Source organism: Triticum dicoccoides, chromosome 1B, assembly GCF_002162155.2.
Source record: "Triticum dicoccoides isolate Atlit2015 ecotype Zavitan chromosome 1B, WEW_v2.0, whole genome shotgun sequence".
Taxonomy (NCBI): domain Eukaryota; kingdom Viridiplantae; phylum Streptophyta; class Magnoliopsida; order Poales; family Poaceae; genus Triticum; species Triticum dicoccoides.
Genome location: NC_041381.1, coordinates 104,448,800 through 104,473,166, shown reverse-complemented (window position 1 = coordinate 104,473,166; position 24,367 = coordinate 104,448,800).

Sequence of the window (24,367 nt, the reverse complement as noted above, 5' to 3'; positions counted from 1 at the left end):
TAGGCACCCCAAATTGGCTCACGAGGCCCTTGATGAACTTGACTGCTGAGCCCGCGGGTATGGTGCGGACAGCTTCCACTTCATCCCACTTGGTGAACTTGTCCACGGCGACGTAGAGGTAGCGGTAGCCCCCTGGCGCCCGAGGGAACGGGCCCAGAATGTCCAGCCCCCAAACTGCAAACGGCCATGAGAGGGGTATGGTCTGCAGTGTCCCCGCCGGCTGGTGCATCTGCTTGGCATGGAATTGGCAGGCCTCACAAGCCTTCACCAGCTCAACGGCGTCGCTGAGCGTCGTGGGCCAGTAGAACCCACTGCGGAACGCGTTGCCGACGAGGCTTCGCGACGATGAGTGGTGCCCACAGTCTCCACCGTGTATGTCCGCTAACAGCTCCTTCCCTTGCTCTCTGGGGATGCAACATAGGGACACGTCATTCGGTCGCCTCCGGTAGAGCTCCCCATCCTTGATGCTTTAGGTCGTGGACTACCGTGCTACGCGCTTCGCGTCCTCTTCCTTCTCCGGTAGAGTTCCTTGCGCCAAGTAGTCCTTGAATTCTTCCATCCAGCATCCTTCCCGAGGCTCCAACGCCAGGAGCAGGCGTGCTCCTGAGGCCGGGCTGCAGGCCGGGGCTCCTGAGGCAGGTGGCTGAGGGAGCTCTTCCCTAGGTTGCGCTGTGCTTGATAATGACGGTGTCGCCGAGGGTTTGAAGAGTCGCTCCTTGAAGACGCCAGGCTCCTGAGGCAGCCGCCTGGATGCCCTCTTGGCGATGTCGTCAGCTACTTGATTGGTACCGCGAGGCACATGCTGCAACTCCAACCCCCAAAATAGTTTCTCCATCTTGCGGACCTCCGTGAGGTATGCTTCCATGTGCTCATCCTTCGGCTCGTATACCTTGTTGGAGAAGTTGACAAGGAGTTGTGAGTTGCCCTTGACGGTGATTCGTTTTACTCCCAGGGTGATGGCTGCCCTCAGGCCCACTATCAGGCCCTCGTACTCTGCTATGTTGTTGGAAACCTTCTCCCCATGCTGGAAGCGGAGCTGCACGGCATAGTAAAGCTTGTCCTGAGTGGGGGATATGAGCACTGCACCAGCCCCTGCGCCCTGCTGCGCAAATGCTCCGTCGAAATAAATTACCCAGCCGTCCGGCGCTTCGCTCCCCGGGGAGAGCGACCGGTCCTCGCCCATTTTAAGCCCTGGCGCCTCTGTCCACTCCACCATGATATCTGAGAGTGCAGCCCCCTTAATGACCCTGGTAGTGCTGAATTCCAACTGGAATGCCTACAACTCGATGTTCCATTCGGCGACCCTCCCTGCTGAATTGGGGCTCCTGAGTACCCTTCCAGGGGGTAGGCTGAGACGACCTTGATGGGATGGCCTTAAAAGTAGTGCCGCAGCTTGCGCGAGGCTACCAACAGTGCGAGGAGGAGTTTTTGACGCATTGGGTACTACGCCCTTGCATCTCGCAGCACCATACTGACGAAGTACACCGGGTGCTCGACGAGATTGAGGGTGCAGGCGCGGCTTGTGTCTTCTAGAGGTCGGGGCGCCTCCTGAAGCGGCGTGGCCCTCAGCCCCTGGTTGCTTGAGGGGGCCTCTTTTGCTCCAGGTGTGCTCCCTTGGTGGGGCCGATCCCTCTCTGCTGAGGTCGTGGCCTCTGCTAGGCCTTCCTGGCCCTGTTCTGCCTCAGTCGGGAGTGTGACGGCAGCCGAGGCCTGGCGCTCCTTTCTGACTGCCACTAGGGTTGCGCTGGCGGAATAAGCCGTGGCTGTGAGGTAGAGCACCAGGGGCTCTTGAGGGCGAGGGGCCACCATCACCGGGGGGCTGGTGAGGTACCTCTTGAGGTCTTGGAATGCTTTGTCAGCCTCTTCAGTCCATTCGAAGGGGCCTTTCTTCTTCATTAGCTTGAAGAAAGGCAGCGCCCGCTCTCCCAGCTTGGAGATGAAGCGTCCTAAAGCGGTTACACGCCCGGTGAGCTTCTGCATTTCCCTGAGGGTCTTTGGCGGGCTCATGTCCTCGACTGCCTTGACCTTCCATGGGTTAGCCTCGATGCCCCTGTGAGACACGAGGAAGCCTAGGAGCTTGCCTGAGGGGACTCCAAACACACACTTCTCCGGGTTGAGCCGCATGTCCACTTCGTTGAGGCTCGCGAAGGTCTCTTCCAGGTCCTGTATCAGGGTCTTCACCTCCCGAGACTTCACCACAATGTCATCAACGTAAGCTTCAGCGTTCCTCCCGAGCTGTCACCCTAGAGCGATGTGCATCAATCGCTGGAAGGTCGCGCCTGCATTGCGCAACCCAAACGGCATGCAGGTGTAGCAGTATAACCCACACGGGGTCAGGAAGGCCGTTTTCTCACGTCCTCCACTGCCATCTTGATCTGATGATAGCCCGAGAAGGCATCCAAGAAGCACAGTAGGTCACACTCGGCGGTGGAGTCAACGATCTGGTCGATGAGAGGGAGCGGAAATGGATCCTGCGGGCAGGCCTTGTTGAGATTGGTGAAGTCAACACACATGCGCTCCTTTCCTCCCTTCTTCGGTACGACGACAGGGTTGGCCAGCCAATCAGGGTAGCGGACCTCGCAAATGACCCCTGCTGCTTCTAACTTGCGGGTCTCTTGGATGATGAAGGCCTTCTTTTGAGTGGACTGTTGCCTTGCCTTCTGCTTCATAGGGCACACGTTGGACCACACGTTGAGATGATGCTCTATTACATCCCTCGGGACTCCTGCCAGCTGATTAGGCTCCCATGCAAACACCTTTCTGTTCGCGCGCAGGAAGCAGACCAGAGCCTTCTCCTGCTCATGCTCGAGGTTGGTGCCTATCGTGAAGGTGGCTCCGGTGGGCTCATCCTCATCGACCGGCACCTGCTTGGTCTCTGCCTTGTCCTGGCTGAATAGCTGCTTCTTCTTGGCCGGTGCAGCCCTCTTGGGCTCAGGGGTGACTGAGCCGGCGGGCTGCGCCAGCGCCGCGGTCTTGAAGGCAAGTTTGAGCGCTTGCAATGCATCCCCGGTGTCTCCAGACACGGTAAGGACACTGTTGCTCCGGGGCATCTTCATGAGGTTGTACGCTGCGTGAGTTGCGGCCATGAACCGGGCCAGGGCCGGGTAGCCTAGGATGGCGTTGTACGGGAGGCCGATGGGGGCGATGTCAAAGTCGACCAGCTCCGTGCGGAAGTTGTCGTAGGTGCCGAAGGTCACCGGGAGGCGGATCTGCCCCAGAGAACAGGTGGAACCGCCTCCGACACCCAAAAAGGGCCTGCTGGGCTGAAGCCGCTCTGGCGGCACATGGAGGCGGCTGAAGGCTTCCACCGAGAGCATGCTGAGGCCAGCACCGCCGTCGATGAGGGTCCTGGTGACGGCCACCTGGCAGATGGTGGGGGTGCACAACATTGGGAGTGCGCCCGAGCAGGCTGAGTTGGAGGGGTGATCATCTGAGCTAAAGGTCAGATCGGCCTTGGGCGCCGCCCAACACGGAGGAGCCCCATGCCGCGCGAGGGCGGCGCCGATCTGGCAGACGAATGGCTTGATATGGTGGTCCGAGGGTGGCGCCTGCGAGCCACCCAGGAGAGCTGCAACGACCGAGGGCGCCGGTGCAGCATAATGGGCGAGGAAGAGGCCGTGCAGCTCCTCCCAAGAGGCCACAGAAGCCGTTGGTAGGTGGAGCAGCCACATGCGCAGAACACCGGTGAGGGCCATGGGAAACCAGTTAGCCATGACCTTGTCATCGCCCCCGGCCTTGAGGACGGCCTCCTCGTACGCCAGCAAGAAAGCCAGCGGATCCACCATGCCGTTGTAGCGCGGTGGCATCTCTGGCTTGAACTTGTGCTGCCACTGCACCTGCCACAAGGCGGGGGCCAAGGCTCGGAGCCCCCTGGCCCCGGTGCTGGCGTCAGCAGCCGGAGCGGGCGGCGCATTGCCCATCATGAGGGCAAAGCACAGTGCTGGTGGAGAGCGGGTCGACGGAAGGGAAAGCTCCGGCATACCCCTACCTAGCGTGCCAAATGTCGGATTTCGTGTTCCGGCAGACCCTTAGGTTTGAACTCTGGGGTGCGCGCGGAGATCACTCCCTCAACCGACTCTCATCTCGTCGCCTCGCAAAGGATCTAAACTACACGAAGAACAACACAAGGGACGCAAGGTTTATACTAGTTTGGGCCACCATTGTGGTGTAATACCCTAATCTAGTTTGTGGTGTGGTCGATTGCCTCAGGGGCTGATGATGAACAATACAAGGGAAGAACTGCCTCGCGAGGGGAGGAGTTCTTGTGGGGTGTTGTCCCTTTGGAGGGGTCGATTCCAGATCAGAACCAGATGCCTCTATACTACGGTGGCTAGTCCTATTTATAGAGCGAGGCCTTGGTCCTCTTCCCAAATATTGAGCAGGAAGGGCGCCAACAATTGGCCATTTTGAAGGGGAACATCTAGTACACTTATCCTGACTAAAGTTGGTCCTCGCCTACCAAAGACTCTGACGATGACGCCTTCCTGGGCTCCACAATGACCTCCATCCTGCCGTTCTGCTGGTCTTGGTCTTGTTGCACTGAAATGGTTGCCTTTGCTTGATACCCTCGCCTGCGCTTGCCCCCTTTGCACCAAAGAGGAAACAAGGACTCTGCGCAGGCTGGCGCCCGCCTGGCGCCCTCCTGGCTTCGGTCATCATGGCTTGCATCATGGGCACCACGTGAGGTACCCCGCCTTGATCTCTCTGCCTCCTCGCGAGCCAGCCTGGCGAGGCTGCACCTGAGGAAGCTTCTTGTCATCCGCCCTGCGAGGCTTGGCCCCTCGCGAGGGTCTTGAGCTTGTGTTGACGAAGTTGGGCCGTACTGCGCCGCTCCTTGAGCCACGCCACAGGCCACAGGCAGGCAAGTCTGGGTACCCCGTTCCTAGAACACCGACAGCCTCTGAAGACATCGACGGTATGAACGATGATTCCGAAGAGGATCAAAGCTAGAACCCTCATTCATCAGACGCTGGACGGCCACTTCCACATATGATGTGTACATGGTGGACACACCCAAAGAGGATGACATCGATGGTTGGAAGGGTCCCGTCAAGGACAAGCCTTCTGAGGCACCTGTCGGTGTCAAAATCGGCGGATCTCGGGTAGGGGGTCCCAAACTGTGCGTCTAGGCGGATGGTAACTGGAGACAAGGGACACGATGTTTTACCCAGGTTCAGGCCCTCTTGATGGAGGTAAAACCCTACGTCCTGCTTGATTAATATTGATGATGTGTGTTACAAGAGTGGATCTACCACGAGATCAAGGAGGCTAAACCCTAGAAGCTAGCCTATGGTATGATTGTTGTTCGTCCTATGGACTAAAGCCATCCGGTTTATATAGACACCGGAGAGGGCTAGGGTTACACAAAGTCGGTTACAATGGTAGGAGATCTACATATCCGTATCGCCAAGCTTGCCTTCCACGCCAAGGAAAGTCCCATCCGGACACGGGACGAAGTCTTCAATCTTGTATCTTCATAGTCTTGGAGTCCAGCGGATGATGATAGTTCGGCTATCCGGACACCCCCTAGTCTGGAACTCCCTCAGTAGCCCCTGAACCAGGCTTCAATGACGACGAGTCCGGCGCGCATGTTGTCTTCGGCATTGCAAGGCGGGTTCTTCTTCCGAATAATTTATAGAAGATTGTGAACATCAGGATAGTGTCCGGCTCTGCAAAATAAATTCCACGTACCACCGTAGAGAGAATAACATTACACGAGCTCAATCTGCTGACTTATTTTGTGGCGTGACGTCACACCACTACAAAGCCTTTACTCAAATTGTTTTTATTGTTCCATCTCCGCGCGTTTAGCGAAGCGGTTTCCTTGGCACGTCTTGTCGAAGCAGAGATCATGATCCCCTTATTCCGGGATTCCCATCAATACGGACGTGGGTAACCCAACTACGCCATTGATTGTGATGCTTGGGAGATAAGCGAGTTTTACCAGGCTGGTGGGGACACATGTTTTCGTCCGCCCATATAAGGGGATAAAGATCCAACCCTTTTGCCTGCACCTTCTTCCTCCTTGGCTTATCCATCTCCGCGAACTCGAGCTCCAGCGCCCAAGTCCGCACTTCTCACCTCAACCTTCTCCAACTATGTCCGGAGCGGGAGGCAAGTGGATGGCCTCCTCCATCACGGAGGGGCAGATCCAGAAGCTGCGCGGTGCCGGATATTTGTCCAGTGACATCGTGCACTAGCTCCCCGACGAGGGAGAGCTCATCCCCACCCCCAGGCCCCATGAGAGGGTAGTATTTCTTCCCCATTTCCTCCACGGACTAGGCTTCCCACTTCATCCCTTTATCCGGGGGCTCATGTTCTACTATGGCCTAGATTTCCATGATCTGGCCCCGAATTTCATCCTCAACATCTCGTCGTTTATCGTCGTGTGCGAGGCCTTCCTCTGCATCCAGCCCCACTTCGGCTTGTGGCTCAAGACCCTCAGTGTCAAGCCGAAGGTTGTGAAGGGCAGCCAAGCGGAGTGCGGAGGTGCCATGGTGGGCAGGATGTCCCACGTTACGTGGCTGGAGGGCACTTTCGTGGAAACCATTAAGGGGTGGCAATCGGGGTGGTTCTACATCACCGAGCCGCATGACCTTGATTGGGCAGCGGCCCCCGAATTCAGATCCGGCATCCCTACACAGCTCACCTCCTAGAAAGAGAGTGGCTGGATCTGGGGGGATTCGGAGGAGCTGACCGGACTCCAAGCCTGTATCCAAAAGCTGGTGGACAACAAGCTCAAGCTTGTCAACGTAGTCCAGGTCATGCTCATCCGCGGATTCTCCCGTGCCAACGATGGGGCTTCAACATGTGGTAGTTCAATCCGGCGTAGCACCAGACTCTGAGCGGGCTCTTCGACACTATGTACGAAGATGTCTGGAAGGTGCTGTTCAAGGGCGCCGAGGCTCCCGCATCTGCTACCGAAGATAGCGGATTCCGCTCGCAGCATCCAGCTGACGAGGTAAGTGATTTTGCCACTTGTTTTCCATAGTTTGACTCTATGCGGGATCTAAACTCCCTTTACCTTTGACAGGACTGGCTGGCAAAGGCCGAACGGACTATCTGCCCGGTGCCATTGCCAGAGGACCCAGCGGACGCCCGCCTAACGGGGTTGCTGGCTCCGGCACCCCACGTGGTGCCGGAGAAGAAGGCCAAGAAGAAGGCCACGGGGACTCGGAAGAGCTCCCGTTTTCAGGAGCTATCGGATGATGAATCCGAGGCCGACTCCTCCCACCAAGGCGAGGAGGAGAAGAAGAAAGCCTCTCCCCCAGCGGGGGGAGGGAAGAAAAGGAAGGCCTCCCCAACAAGGGAGGCCGAAGGGTCCAAGAAGGGAAAAACTCTCCCCCCGGACTGCTCCGCCAACGCCAGTGACGACGACCAGAACTGGCCTCCAAGGGCCAAGCCCCTGGCGAGATCGTAAGTATTCGGAATCCCGAATAACTTCAAGGTTTTTATTTCTTGCCACATAATGTCTTTCTAATGCCGCATACAACCCTGCAGTCCGCCTAAGGATGATCTTCCCGCTTCATCGAGCGGGTCCTTAGGTGCGTCGGATATGGATTCTCTTCCGACTGCCTCCACCCTTCGGGACACGGACGATGCCGAGGTGGGATCCCAGGAAGGGACCCACCAGGAGGAGAAGGCCCCGGAGGCGTCGCAGGACAACCTCCCGGACTTTGCATCGGACTCGGCCCCGCAACCCACAGCGACTCCGGAGTCCGGCGGGCGACCCCTTCATAAGAAGGGCAAGACCGTGACGCCGGCAGCCTCCGTCCAACCGGAGGCGCCGGATAATTTGCTGGAGGCGCTCAACGGCGCCTCCATCAAAGAGGAACACCGCACTGTTATGAGTGCGGTGATTCAGAAGGTGCAGCTCGCCAAGAGCGGGCTGACCGAAACCTGCAGCAGCCTTCTAACAGGCTTTGAGGTAAGAATTTCAATATGTATAAAATGGTACCGCATAGACAGTAGCCCCTGATGCTCGGTTCGGTGTTCGGAAAGAAAATCCGGACTGAGGATCTAAAAAGATAAACTCAGGAGTCATAATAAATATGTCAATATGGGATTGCAGGCTGCGCTGCTGACCTCTGCCGCACTGACTGCAGAGGTCAATACTTTGAAGGAAAACCTTGAGCGTTCCAAGAGCGAGCTCGGCCGTGCCAAGAAGCAGCTCGAGAACAAGAAAGGTGAGTAACACCTGAGTAAAATTGTACCTTACAGAAAAGGATTTTGGTTGCAAAAAGAATGACAAGGATAACGTGGGTATTGCAGGGGCCACTAACAAGGTGGCGACCCTGAAAGAGGCGAGAGAAGCAGGAGGCGCGGGTGGCGGAGGTACATCAAGAGCTCCAGGATCACGTGAAAAAACATGAGCCTGGAGCGTGACTCGAAGACTCGAGAGTCTGAGCTTGCAATGGCTCTTGAGAGTGCCAAAGCCGCTAAGGTCAAAGCCTACAAGGCCCTCCAGGAGATTGAGGTAGTGAACAAAATAGCAGCGGGTAAGGCATTTTTCATGCAAAGTAAGCATGTGAGTGTTAATTACCTGTTGCTTACCCGAATTCGGAGCTCTCCAGGAGCGTTCGCAGATCTTCCTTGCAGCGTGTCCGATGTTGCCGCATTCTACCGGGCCGAGGAGGGGAGCTCGACGGAGAAGGTCTTCTGGTCTTAGTATGCTGAGGCCGGACATCCGGTGCCCCTTAGCGACCAGCTGAAGCAGCTGGTCGAGCTCCACAAGGCGACCGAACAGGCCATGAAGGGCCTCATAGTTCGGCTGTGGCCTAAGGAGGCCATGCCTGGGAGCTACTTCGGCCTGGTGCGGCGGTTGGTGGATGTGTGCCCATGGGTTGAAGTCATCAAGCACTCCGCCTGTATTGAGGGTGCCCATCGGGCCCTTGCCCGCGCAAAGGTGCACTGGGGCAAGATGGATGCCCAGAAGCTTGTGACGGACCCGTCACCAGAGGGCGAGGAGCATCGCACGCCCGAGATGTATTATAAGAGTGTGCTGAAGGGTGCCCGCACTATTGCGGGGGAGTGCTCCAAAGATGTAATTTTTTAGTAGACCCGCATTTTGTTATCCTGTGCGCTGAAAACTTAGTTCATATGCGCTACGCAACGCTTGTTAATTTAAAATATTACCTTATGTGCGGTTGTTTATCAAATCTGAGAGATGGCAAGTCGTCGGCTTCAGCCCCCATGCCACGAGTGCTGGGGTGTTCGGGATAAACTTGAGCACTCTTGTTCCCATTTTTTGGTCCATCTAGGGAGGCGCTCAACACAGCGAACAAGGCAACCGGACTTATAATGCTTGAACACTCTCACTTAGCCATAGAATTCTATAATTTTAAATTTCGGCGAAGCCCCTAGTCTTCGGAAGGCCGAATTTGGGGCGCTATCCACGCCTGGGCCGGACAAGATCCGGCTCCTCGCTCTAAGCGGCATAAGTCTTTAAGGACTCGCAAAAACCTCTCAAACAGCGACCGGCTCTCGCCTCATCATGACGGTCAGTTTTAGCTTTCTCCATTGAGGCGTTAACCCAGCTCAACTGGGGCGCAATCGCAGCGGTTCTCCCAGTGCTACCTTAGCCGATATAACGGAACGTAAGGTACCAAAACATGGGAGCCGTGCAAACCCAACTATTGACCCAAGACATGATTCGGAGCCGATGCATATAATGCTATAAGTTCGGGGTGCTGCACTTGTGAAAGTGTTCGGACTTATCACACCATGATGCGGGAAACATAAGCCCCTTGTGTGTGTTAACCGTACCAAAGTGTACGGATGCAACATGTCGTAAATGAACATATGTATGAAAAAGAAATGCAATTATAAGCAAAAAGGTGCTGCATTGTTTTATTCAATAAGTGCTGCTATGAATGCAGAACGATACAAATAGTGCGATAAGCAAGGGATGGGACTGTTAAACATGTCCCCCTCCAGGGGTAGGCTGCGCATTGGTGTATAAAAATGCTCGTAATGGAGACCACATGTATATTCGTCGTAGCCTTTATCCTTCCCTCGCTGTTGCATCGTGAGTTCGGCAGGTCTGCTGCCGGACAGGGCCTCTGACGAACGGAGTCCTATGGGTAAAAAATAAAAGGGAAAAAGATAAAAGAATGACACACTTAAGAGCCCCTGGTGTGGTTGAGCTGCAGTCTGGGCTTATCGTGGTCGTGCCCCTCTCCCCATGCCCATGGTATCTTCAGAGCGTAATGGTGTACGCGAAGGACCTGCTTTGACGTTTTGCAGGGGCTGGGGTTGGGGCCGCACTGCTACGCGTGCTCGGAACGTGCCAGGTGGTCTTGTTGTAGGTTACTCCGGGCGCGCTTAGCTATGTCCGGCCGCTTAACGGCCGGACTCGAGAATTGCCTTAAGAGGCTGCATTGTACTTCTGCCGCGAGAGCCACTGTGTGTTCCTCCGTTTGGAGAGAGCGTTCAGTGTTTTCGTTGACCGTGATGACTCCTCGAGGGCCTGGCATCTTGAGCTTGAGGTATGCGTAGTGCGGCACCGCGTTGAACTTTGCAAATGCGGTATGTCCGAGCAAGGCATGATAGCCGCTGCGGAATGGGACTAAGTCGAAGATTAACTCCTCGCTTCGGAAGTTATCCGGGGATCCGAAGACCACTTCCAGTGTAACTGAGCCTGTACAATTGGCTTCTACACCTGGTATGACGCCTTTAAAGGTCGTCTTGGTAGGTTTAATCCTTGAGGGGTCTATGCCCATTTTGCGCACTGTATCCTGATAGAGCAGGTTCAGGCTGCTGCCGCCATCCATCAGGACTCTGGTGAGGTGAAATCCATCGACGATTGGGTCTAAGACCAATGCGGCGAATCCGCCGTGGTGGATGCTGGTGGGGTGGTCCCTTCGGTCAAAAGTGATCCGGCAGGAGGACCATGGATTGAACTTCGGGGCGGCTGGCTCCATCGCGTATACATCCCTGAGTGCACGCTTCCGCTCCCTTTTAGGTATGTGCGTTGCGTATATCATGTTCACCGTCCACACCTGTGGGGGGAAACCCTTCTGTCCTCTATTGTTCGGCAGTCGGGTCTCTTCCTCGTCATCGCTATGCAGCCCCTTGTCATTGTTTTCGGAAATTAACTTGCATGCCTGCTTGAATACCCAACAGTCCCTATTGGTGTGGTTAGCTGGCTTTTCGAGGGTGCCGTGTATCTGGCACAAGCGGTCGAGTATTCGGTCCAAATTAGACGGACCCAGAGCAGTTCTTTTGAATGGCTTTTTCCGCTGACCGGGTTTAGAGCCTCTGAATCCGGCATTGACTGCCATATCCTCACTATTGTCGTTGTTGATGCGGCGCTTGTTTTTGTTACGACGCGACCTGCCATTTCGGTCCTTGAAATCCGGACTGCCAGAATGTTTGCTGAGGTTGTTGCTGCATGCTAGCCAGCTATCCTCACCCGCGCAGAAGCGGGTCATGAGTGATGTGAGGGCTGCCATGGATTTCGGCTTTTCCTGTCCCAGGTGCCGGGCAAGCCACTCGTCGCGGATGTTATGCTTGAAGGCCACGAGGGCCTCCGCATCCGGACAGTCGATGATTTGGTTTTTCTTGGTTAAGAACCGTGTCCAGAATTGTCTGGCCGATTTGTCTGGCTGCTGAATTATGTGGCTTAGGTCATCAGCGTCTGGTGGTCGCACATACGTGCCTTGGAAGTTATCGAGGAATGCGGCTTCCAGGTCTTCCCAACTCCCAATTGACTCTACTGGCAAGCTGTTAAGCCAATGTCGGGCTGGTCCTTTAAGATTGAGGGGGAGATATTTGATGGCGTGAAGATCGTCACCGCAGGCCATGTGGATGTGAAGAAGATAGTCTTCGATCCAAACCGCGGGGTCTGTTGTGCCATCGTAAGATTCGATATTCACGGGTTTAAACCCTTCGGGTATTTGATGATCCGTTACTTCATCTGTGAAGCATAGTGGGTGTGCGGCGCCTCTGTATTGGGCGATATCACGACGGAGCTCAAAAGAGCTTTGTCTGTTTTGTTCGGCCCCGCCGGACTTACTGTGTCCGGCGCGATGGTTGCCGTCACGTACCGTGGGGCGCCCACGTGATCCATAGATCGATCTTGATTGTCTTGCCTTATCCTCCAATATATCTCGCAAGTCCGGAGCGTTCCCCTGTGGCCTTGTGCTTTTCGAGCGATGCCGGGGTACGGGTCTAGTGAAGGGCCTAAAGGCCTCTCTGTCACGACCACGGGGTGGTCGGTCAGCCGTATTGTCTCCTGGTGATGCGGGTTCGTACGCTTCCTCCTCTAATCGGGGGAGCAGCTCGCGTTTAGGGTAGCTTTTGGAGGGGCGTTCGAGCTCATGCTCTTCGGCCGCGAGGACTTCAGTCCATCTGTCGGCTAGCAGATCTTGATCAGCTCTAAGCTGTTGCTGCTTTTTCTTGAGGCTATTCGCCGTGGCCATAAGCCTGCGTTTAAAACGCTCTTGTTCGACGGGATCCTCAGGCACGATGAATTCATCGTCGTCGAGGCTTGCTTCGTCTCCAAAGGGAGGCATATAATCCTCTACCTCTGCTTCTACCGCTCTCTCATGAGGGTTGGCTTCTCCATCCTCCTGCGCCGGGTCTTGCTGGAGTGGGTTATCTTCGGCACTGTCCGGTGTATTATTATCTCCGGTGCCGGAGTCTTCATTCTTGCTGTGGCGGGATTTAGAGCGGCGCCGCTGACGCCGACGCTTGGGCTGCTTCTTGGAGGGGTCATCCTCCGCTATTTCTTCGCCATTCCCATCCTTTGGGATATCCACCATGTATATGTCATATGATGAGGTGGCTTTCCAGTGCCCAGTAGGCGCTGGTTCTTGGTCGTCTCCGGCATCTTCGTCCATACCGTCGATGTCTTCGGAGTCGTAGTCTAGCATGTCGGTTAGATCATCGACAGCGGCTACCAAGTGGGTGGTGGGTGGGATTTGAATTTCTTCGTCATCCGCATCCCAACCGTCCTGATAAAGAGAGATACTTTAGCAAACTCAAGATGTCGCCAAAAGGTGAGTGTTGAAAGATGTCCGCTACGGTGAACTCCATGATCGGCGCCCAATCGGATTCGATCGGAGGGGGCGCGGGAGGTTCGGAGTCCGGCACTTCGGAGTCACGAGCTTCATGAGGGACAAGGTCATTGTCCAGCTCTATCGCCGTAGAGGTTGCAACTCCCGAGGCAGTGTCTAGCCATCCGCCCTCGATCTGCACAGCCGGCTCCGAATTGAAGATCGGAGCGGGTTCGAGTGCGGCCTCCAGGGTACTGTCTGGTTGCAGAGCTAAATCATGCTCGTCGTGACAGTGCGGCACGCTCGGCTATGGCTCGAATCCATCGAGGATCAAGTCCCCGCGGATGTCAGCCGTGAAGTCCAAACTTCCAAATCTGACCTGACGGCCAGGGGCGTAGCTTTCGATCTGCTCCAGATGGCCAAGCGAATTGGCCCGTAGTGCAAAGCCGCCGAATACGAAGATCTGTCCGGGGAGAAAGGCCTCGCCCTGGACTGCATCGTTGATGATGGTTGAAGAAGCCATCGAGCCTATCAGTGACGACACGGAGGAACTCTAAATGAAAGCACCAATGTCGGTGTCAAAACCGGCGGATCTCGGGTAGGGGGTCCCGAACTGTGCGTCTAGGCGGATGGTAACATGAGACAAGGGACACGATGTTTTACCCAGGTTCGGGCCCTCTTGATGGAGGTAAAACCCTACGTCCTGCTTGATTAATATTGATGATGTGTGTTACAAGAGTGGATCTACCACGAGATCAAGGAGGCTAAACCCTAGAAGCTAGCCTATGGTATGATTGTTGTTCGTCCTATGGACTAAAGCCATCCGGTTTATATAGACACCGGAGAGGGCTAGGGTTACACAAAGTCGGTTACAATGGTAGGAGATCTACATATCCGTATCGCCAAGCTTGCCTTCCACGCCAAGGAAAGTCCCATCCGGACACGGGACGAAGTCTTCAATCTTGTATCTTCATAGTCTTGGAGTCCGGCCGATGATGATAGTTCGGCTATCCGGACACCCCCTAGTCCGGAACTCCCTCAGCACCACCAAAGCATCGACGTCAGCGACGCCACTCAAAATTGTGTCGCGAAGAAGACAGCAATACCGGCACCGGAGACAAGAATACTCTGGAGAACACCGAAGACCAAGAAGCCCCTACCGAGCCAACATCCGAACATGGTGATTAGGAGGATGGGCAAGTTAACCCCTACGATCCCGTCGGAATGAGGGCTTCGAGGATAGTAACTACCTACAGATCTCCGAAGAGGATGAGAGCCTCGGCGACGAAAACTTCATCGTACCAGAGGAACCCCTCGAACAAGAGCTCTTTAAGCGCAGGCTAATAGCCATGGCAAGAAGCCTGAAAAAGAAGCAGCAGCAACTTCAAGATGACCAGGATTTACTCAATGACAGATGGACTAATGTCCTGGCAGCCGAGGAATACAGCCTCGAGTGCCCAACTAAGAGTTACCCAAAACGCAGGCTGTTATCCAAATTTGACGACGAGGTCCGGGAACCTATACCGATAGCGTTTAACACTGCAGACGGATCTGACCGACCACCTCGTGGCCAGGATAGTGCGGGAACTCAAGCCGAACACCAGACCGCACCACCTCGCCCTAGAGGCAGAGAGACAGCGGCTGCAGATTCACGTACGACCTGCGAGAGGACTTGGACAATAGAGACGGTCATACCACATCAATCTATGGATCAAGGGGGCGTCCACCAGTGCAAGAAGACAGCCGCCAGGCCTGGCGCGACAAGCACAACCTCAACCGGGCCGAAAACCGCATATGGACTTCATCCAAACTGCGTCGTGATGTCGCCCGATACAGAGGCGCCGCACACCCCCTATGCTTCACCGATGAGGTAATGGAGCACCAGTTCCCAAAAGAGTTTAAACCCATGACATTGAATCGTACGATGGCACAACAGATCCCGTAGTATGGATTGAAGATTTTCTTCTCCACATCCACATGGCCCGCGGTGATGACTTACATGCCATCAAGTACCTCCCTCTAAAACTTAAGGGACCAGCACGACACTGGCTGAACAGCCTCCCAGAAAACTCTATTGGTAGCTGGAAAGACTTGGAGGACGCCTTCAGAGACAACTTCCAAGGTACCTATGTTAGGCCCCCAGACGCTGATGACCTTAATCACATAATCCAGCAACTCAGCAAATCAGCTCGGAAGCTCTGGACCAGGTTCTTAATCAAAAAGAACTAGATTGTGGATTGTCCGGAAGTCGAAGCCCTCGCGGCCTTCAAACTCATTGTCCAAGATGAGTGGCTCGCCCGACACCTCGGCCAAGAGAAGCCGAAGTCCATGGCAGCCCTTACCGCACTTATGACCCACTTTTGTGCGGGAGAAGATAGCTGGCTAGCTCGTAGAAGCAATAGCACCAGCGACCCAGGCACCTCTGAGGCCAGGGATGTCAATGGCAAGCCACGACGCGGCAAGCACAAGGGTCGAAACAATAATGAAGACACAGCGGTCAACACCGGATTCAGTGGCTCCAAATCCGGACAATGGAAGAAGCCATTCAAAGGAAACAAAGATGGTCCATCCAGTCTGGACATAATACTTGATCGACCTTGCCAGATTCATGGCACCCCCGATAAACCTTCCAATCACACCAACAGAAACTGGTGGGTCTTTAAACAGGCCGGCAAGCTCAACGCCGAACACAAGGGGAAAAGGTCGCCCAGTGAGGACGACGATGAAGAACCTCGCCCACCAAACACAGGGGGACAAAAGAAATTCCCCCCGAGGTCAAAACAGTAAATATGATCCACATCACCCACATCCCCAAGCGGGAGCGCAAGCGCGCACTAAGGGACATGTACGCCGTAGAGTCGGTCACCCCAAAATTCAACCCATGGTTGGCTTGCCCGACCACCTTCGATCGAAAGGACCACCCGACGAGTATCCGTCATGGAGGTTCGGTAGCTTTGGTCCTCGACCCAAGCATTGATGGATTCCACCTCACGTGAGTCCTCATGGACAGTGGTAGTAGTATTAACCTGCTTTACCAGTACACTATCCGCAAAATGGGTATTGATCCATCAAGAATCAAACCCACTAAAACTACCTTTAAAGGAGTAATACTGGTGTAGAAGCCCGTTGCTCGGGCTCAATAACATTGAAGGTTGTCTTCGGCTCGCCCGACAACTTCTGCAGTGAAGACTTGATCTTCGATATCGTCCCCTTCCAAAGCGGCTATCACGCACTGCTCGGACGGACCGCTTTCGCTCGATTCAACGTGGTCCCATGATATGTCTCCAACGTATCTATAATTTATGAAGTATTCATGCTATTATATTATCTGTTTTGAATGTTTAATGGGCTTTATTATACACTTTTATATTATTTTTGGGACTAACCTATTAACCGGAGGCCTAGCCCATATTGCTGTTTTTTTGCCAATTTCCGTGTTTCGCAGAAAAGGAATATCAAACAGAGTCCAAACGGAATGAAACCTTCGCGAGCGTTATTTTTGGAACGGAAGCAATCCAGGAGACTTGGAGTAGACGTCAGGGTAGCTTCGAGGAAGCCACGAGGCAGGAGGGCACGCCCTACCCCCTAGGCGCGCCCCCACCCTCGTGGGCCCCTCGTGGCTCCCCTGACCGACTTCTTTCGCCTATATATGTCCATATACCCTAAAACCTTCGAGGAACAGAATAGATCGGGCATTCCGCCGCCGCAAGCCTCTGTAGCCACCAAAAACCAATCGGGACCCTATTTCGGCACCCTGCCGGAGGGGCGGATCCCTTACCGGTGGCCATCTTCATCATCCTGATGCTCTCCATGATGAGGAGGGAGTAGTTCACCCTCGGGGCTGAGGGTATGTACCAGTAGCTATGTGTTTGATCTCTCTCTCTCGCGCGCGCGCATTCTTGATTTGGCACGATCTTGATGTATCACGAGCTTTGCTATTATAGTTGGATCTTATGATGTTTCTCCCCCTCTACTCTCTTGTAATGGATTGAGTGTTCCCTTTGAAGTTATCTTATCGGATTGAGTCTTTAAGGATTTGAGAACACTTGATGTACGTCCTGCCGTGCTTATCTGTGGTGACAATGGGATATTCACGTGATCCACTTGATGTATGTTTTGGTGATCAACTTGCGAGTTCCGTGACCTTGTGAACTTATGCATAGGTGTTGGCACACATTTTCATCTTGACTATTCAGTAGAAACATTGGGGCACTCTTTGAAGTACTTTGTGTTGGTTGAATAGATGAATTTGAGATTGTGTGATGTATATCGTATAATCTTGCCCACGGATACTTGAGGTGACAATGGAGTATCTAGGTGACATTAGGGTTTTGGTTGATTTGTGTCTTAAGGTGTTATTCTAGTATGAACTCTGTGATAGATCGAATGGAAAGAATAGCTTCATGTTATTTTACTACGGACTCTTGAATAAATAGATCAAAAAGGATAACTTTGAGATGATTTCGTACCCTACCATAATCTCTTCGTTTGTTCTCCGCTATTAGTGGATTTGGAGTGACTCTTTGTTGCATGCTGAGGGATAGTTATATGATCCAGTTATGTTATTATTGTTGAGAGAACTTGCACTAGTGAAAGTATGAACCTTAGGCCTTGTTTCCTAGCATTGCAATACCGTTTACGCCCACTTTTACCACTTGTTACCTTGCTGTTTTTATATTTTCAGATTACAAATACTCATATCTACCATCCATATTGCACTTGTATCACCATCTCTTTGCCGAACTAGTGCACCTATACAATTTACCATTGTATTGGGTGTGTTGGGGACACAAGAGACTCTTTATTATTTGGTTGCAGGGTTGTTTGAGAGAGACCATCTTCATCCTACGCCTCCCACGGATTGGTAAACCTTAGGTCATCCACTTTAGGCCTTGTTCGGTTGCGTGTGAATCCGAGTGGATTGAAGGGGTTTGACGGGGATTTAAACCTCTTCTAAGTGAAAATATGAACCAATCCCTGCCAATCCTCTTGGGGAGAGGATTAACCGAACAAAGCCTTATGGAAATTTGCTATTGTCCTACAAACCTCTGCAATTGGAGGCCCAACAACGTCTACAAGAAGAAGGTTGTGTAGTAGACATGAAGCTCTTTTCTGGCGCCGTTGCCGGGGAGGTGAGTGCTTGAAGGTATATCTTTAGGTCTTGCAATCGAATCTTTTTTTTTCTTGTTTTATCACTAGTTTAGTCTATAAAATAAAACTACAAAAAATGGAATTGAGTTTGTCTGATACACTTCATCTTTTTAATATCTTTCATGAGACTGATGGTAAGGAAAATTATGCTCAAGTGCTAGAAGAAGAAATCTATAAGATGTTTGGCACTAAATATGTGAATGATAAGCATGATTGCAAAGTTATTAGTATGAATTCTTTGAATACCCATGATGCTAATGATATGCAAAGCCACAAGCTTGGGGATGCTATGTTTGATGAATATGATATTTTTTGTCCCCCAAGTTTTGATGAGAATATTTATTATGATGAAAGCATGCCTCCTATTTATGATGATTATATTGATGAAAGTGGGTTTAGAAGAGTGTCAACTTTAGGAAGTAATGATCCCACTATTTTGGAGGATGTGGAATATTATTGTGATAATTATGAAAGTGGATTTGGAGAGGTCATGACTTTATTTAGTGATGAATCCACTATTTCGGAAGAGGTTCCAATTGATTATGAGAACAAAGTTGCTATCTATGATGATTATTGTGATGACTTGTATGCTATTAAGAATAATGATAACCATGAAACTTTTCATCATGATTTTAGTTTTCAATTGGATTATGCCTCACATGATAGTTATTTTGTTGAGTTTGCTCCCACTACTATTGATGAGAATAAATTTGCTTATGGGGAGAGCAGTAAAAATTCTATGCTTGTAGATCATGAAAATAATGCTTTAGGTGCTGGTTATATTGTTTAATTCATTCATGATTCTACTGAAAATTATTATGAGGGAGGAACATATGCTTGTAGGAATTGCAATAATATCAAGTTTCCTCTCTATGTGCTTAAAGTTTTAAAGTTATGCTTGTTTTGCCTTCCTATGTTAGTTGATTATTGTTCCCATAAGTTGTTTGCTCACAAAATCCCTATGCATAGGAAGTGGGTTAGGCTTAAATGTGCTAGTCATATTCTTCATGATGCTCTCTTTAGGTTTCAATTCTTATCCTTTTATGTGAGCATCATTGAAATCATCATGCCTAGCTAGGGGCGTTAAACAATAGCGCTTGTTGGGAGGCAACCCAATTTTATTTTTGTTCCTTGATTTTTGCTAATGTTTAGTAATAAATAAATAATTTATCCTCTGGTTAGATGTGGTTTTATGTTTTAATTAGTGTTTGTTCCAAGTAGAACCTTTGGGAAGACTTGGGTGAAAGTTTATACGATCTTGCTGTAAAAATCAGAAACTTTGCGCTCATGAGATTAGCTGCCATTTTCTTTACTGGGGGGTGTTTTTAGGTTGATTCTTTTTGCATATGATTAATAAACAAATTCCTCAGGTCCACCAATTTATTTCAGAATTTTTGGAGTTCCAGAAGTATAAGTTTGATACATATTACTACAGACTGTTCTGGTTTTGACAGATTCTGTTTTCGTTGTGTTGTTTGTTTATTTTGATGAATCTATGAGTAGTATTGGAGGGTATGAACCATAGAGAAGTTGTAATACAGTAGGTTTAACACCAATATAAATAAATAATGAGTTAACAACAGCACCTAAGTGGTGATTTATTTTCTTATACTAATGGAGCTTACGAGTTTTGTTTTGAGTTTCGTGTTGTGAAGTTTTCATGTTTTGGGTAAAGATTTGATGGACTATGGAATAAGGAGTGGTAAGAGCCTGAGCGTGGGGATTACCAAGGCATACCAAGTTAATATTCAAGGACAAACAAGAACCTAAGCTTGGGGATGCCCCGGAAGGCATCCCGTCTTTCGTCTTTGTTCATCGGTAACTTTACTTGGAGCTATATTTTTATTCGCCACATGAAATGTGTTTTGCTTGGAGCATCATTTTATTTTGTTAGTATTTGCTTGATGTTATTTAGAATAATATTTTGCATCTATATTTTCAATAAAAATGTCAAGGATAGCCTTTACCATGCTTATTTTGCAAGTATAAATGTTTCTGTTTCAAAACAGAAAGTTTACCGCTGTTGCAAAAATTCCGTAGAAAAGCCAGAGAGTGATATAATGGTGAATCTTTTTGCATAATGAGCTATTATAAATCTTATACAACATAGTATTTTTCCCATAATTTTTGGAGTTAGGAAAGTATAATGAATCTTGCATTCTTTACAGACTATACTGTTTTGGCAGATTGCTGTTATGTTTGCATTGTTTGCATATGCTTTCTTGTTTAATGATTCTATTTGAGGATAGGAGTATTAAATATGCAGATACATTTAGTATGCAATGTCGAATAATAATGTTAGTAATATGTTACAGTAGAAAATGATAAGGTTTTTGCATTGTTTTATACTAACTTATCTCACGAGTTCTTGTTGAGGTTTGTGTGGATGAAGTTTTCGAGATTTAGGAAAACCGTGATATGAAAGGAATTAAGGAGACACAAAAGCTCAATCTTGGGGATGCCAAAGGCACCCAAAGATAATATTCTAAGAAGTCTCAAGCATCTAAGCTTGGGGATGCCCCGGTAGGCATCCCAGCTTTCTTCTTCAACAATTAACGGTTAGTATCGGTTGAACCTAAGTTTTTGCTTCTTCACATGAGTTGTGCTATCCTTGCAATGCCATTTTATTTTGTTTTGCTTGCTGTTTGAATAAAGTACTTAAGATATGAAATTCTTAAATGATAGAGAGTCTTTACATAGCTAAATAATTATTTAACTACTCATTGATCTTCACTTGTATCTGTTTGGAGTAGTTTGTCATTTACTAGTGTGCTTCACTTATATCTTATGAGTAAATGGTTGAATGATTTCAATGTCATAAATCTGAAATTATATATGTTTCATATGCTTATGCCATGGGGAGTGATGACTTGACATATAAGAAGTAGAGGTTGTAAACTTATTGAAGGTTAGCAAACATTGTATTGGTCACTTGAACAATTCATGAAGGAAGAGAGATTTCACATATAAATATATTATCATGGACATCTTTTGTAGTTGTGAGCACTCATTAAAATATGACATGCTAAAAGGTTGACGTTGGACAAGGAAGACAACATAATGGGTTATGTTTTCCTATATCTGAAAAGTTATATTGTCTTGGATCATCCAACATGTTGAGCTTGCCTTTCCCCCTCATGCTAGCCAAATTCTTTGCACTAAGTAGATATACTACTTGTGCTTCCAAATATCCCTAAACCAGTTTTGCCATGAGAGTCCACTATACCTACCTATGGATTGAGTAAGATCCTTCAAGTAAGTTGTCATCGGTGCATGCAATAAAAATTGCTCTCTAAATATGTATGACTTATTAGTGCAGAGAAAATAAGCTTTGTACGAACTTGTTGTGGAAGTAATAAAAGCGACGGACTACATAATAAAGTTCCATATACAAGTGGCAATATAAAGTGACGTTCTTTTGCACTAAGATTTTATGCATCCAACCATAAAAGCGCATGACAACCTCTGCTTCCCTCTGCGAAGGGCCTATCTTTTACTATGTATCTTCTACCCTTATACAAGAGTCATGGTGATCAACACCTTTCCTTTTTACATTTTTTCCTTTGGCAAGCACTTTGTGTTGGGGTGATCCAGATATATATATCCACTTGGATGTAGGTGTTCATAAATTATTATTGTTGACATTACCCTTGAGGTAAAAGGTTGGGAGGCGAAACTATAAGCCCCTATCTTTCTCTGTGTTTGATTAAAACTTTGGACCCATAAATATCACGTGAGTGTTAGCAATTGTGAAAGACTAAATGATAGTTGAGTATGTGGAGTTTGATAAATCAAAGATCTGACATAGACCCTTCCTCAAAATAAGATGAATTGCAATTGTTTGATGACTGAGAATGAAGTTTGCTAGTTTTCAAGAAAGTTTATGGTTTATGCTTTAACATGTGAATAGCTTGTTACTTGATCATGAAAAGTTTTATGAGATGAGCTACTCTTGTGACATATAATGATGCTAGAAAGGGTGACTGAAATTATCATTGATCAAACTTGTGCACCTGCTAGCATTCACACTTCATAAATTCTTTCTTTTATCATTTAACTACTCGAGGACGAGTAGGAATTAAGCTTGGGGATGCTGATACGTCTCCAATGTATCTATAATTCATGAAGTATTTATGCTATTATATTATTTGTTTTGACTGTTTAATGGGCTTTATTATACACTTTTATATTATTTTTGGGACTAACCTATTAACCGGACGCCCAGCCCATATTGCTGTTTTTTTGCCTATTTCAGTGTTTCCCAGAAAAGGAATATCAAACGGAGTCCAAACGGAATGAAACGTTCGCGAGAGTTATTTTTGGAACGGAAGCAATCCAGGAGACTTGGAGTAGACGTCAGGGCAGCTTCGAGGAAGCCACGAGGCAGGAGGGCGTGCCCTACCCCCTTGGGTGCGCCCCCAGCCCTCATGGGCCCCTCGTGGCTCCCCTGACCGACTTCTTTCGCCTATATATGTCCATATACCCTAAAACCTTCGAGGAACAGAATAGATCGAGAGTTCCGCCGCCACAAGCCTCTGTAGCCACCAAAAACCAAGCGGGACCCTGTTCTGGCACCCTGCCGGAGGGCGGGATCCCTCACCGATGGCCATCTTCACCCTCGGTGCTGAGGGTATGTACCAGTAGCTATGTGTTTGATCTCTCTCTCTCGTGTTCTTGACTTGGCACAATATTGATGTATCGCGAGCTTTGCTATTATAGTTGGATCTTATGATGTTTCTCCCCCTCTACTCTCTTGTAATGGATTGAGTTTTCCCTTTAAAGTTATCTTGTCGGATTGAATCTTTAAGGATTTGAGAACACTTGATGTATGTATTGTCGTCCTTATCTGTGGTGACAATGGGATATTCACGTGATCCACTTGATGTATGTTTTGGTGATCAACTTGCGGGTTTCGTGACCTTGTGAACTTATGCATAGGGGTTGGCACACGTTTTCATCTTGACTCTTCGGTAGAAACTTTGGGGCACTCTTTGAAGTACTTTGTGTTGGTTGAATAGATGAATCTGAGATTGTGTGATGCATATCGTATAATCATGCCCACGGATACTTGAGGTGACAATGGAGTATCTAGGTGACATTAGAGTTTTGGTTGATTTGTGTCTTAAGGTGTTATTCTAATATGAACTCTATGATAGATTGAATGGAAAGAATAGCTTCATGTTATTTTTCTACGGACTCTGGAATAGATAGATCAAAAAGGATAACTTTGAGGTGGTTTCGTACCCTACCATAATCTCTTCGTTTGTTCTCCGCTATTAGTGGCTTTTGAGTGACTCTTTGTTGCATGTTGAGGGATAGTTATATGATCCAGTTATGTTATTATTGTTGAGAGAACTTGCACTAGTGAAAGTATGAACCTTAGGCCTTGTTTCCTAGCATTGAAATACCGTTTACGCTTACTTTTACCACTTGTTACCTTGCTGTTTTTATATTTTCAGATTACAAATACTCATATCTACCATCCATATTGCACTTGTATCACCATCTCTTCGCCGGACTAGTGCACCTATACAATTTACCATTGTATTGGGTGTGTTGGGGACACAAGAGAATCTTTGTTATATGGTTGCAGGGTTGTTTGAGAGAGACCATCTTCATCCTACGCCTACCACGGATTGATAAACCTTAGGTCATCCACTTGAGGATTTGCTACTGCCCTACAAACCTCTGCACTTGGTGGCCCAACAACGTCTACAAGAAGAAGGTTGTGTAGTAGACATCATCCCACACTACGCATATTTAAAGCTCAAGATGCCCGGCCCACGTGGCGTCATAACAGTAAATGGAAACACGGAACGCTCCCTCCATACTGAGGAGCACACCGCAGCCCTCGCGGCCGAAGTGCAGAGCTGCCCTATCAAGCCGCACACCTCATCGGCCATCAAACTTCCGGACATGGTTAAACGAGTCCGGTCAGTTCTGCATGATGACAACCCGGTTATTCCAGAGCTCGACTAGCAATTTCGCCTCCGTCGATCGCCGCACATACCCGTGACGTTCGTATCGCGCATGTATAATTATGCACTCAAAATACCTTGGGCGTCAACGGAGGCACAATACAAACATTTCTATAGTACGGTTTGACCCTATATGACCCTCCACCTTTTTTCTTCTACCACAGCTGCATTCAAACCTATATATCCTACGGACTTACAAGGACTCTTCTTCGAGCCTAGTCTCGTACGGATAGCCGAAGA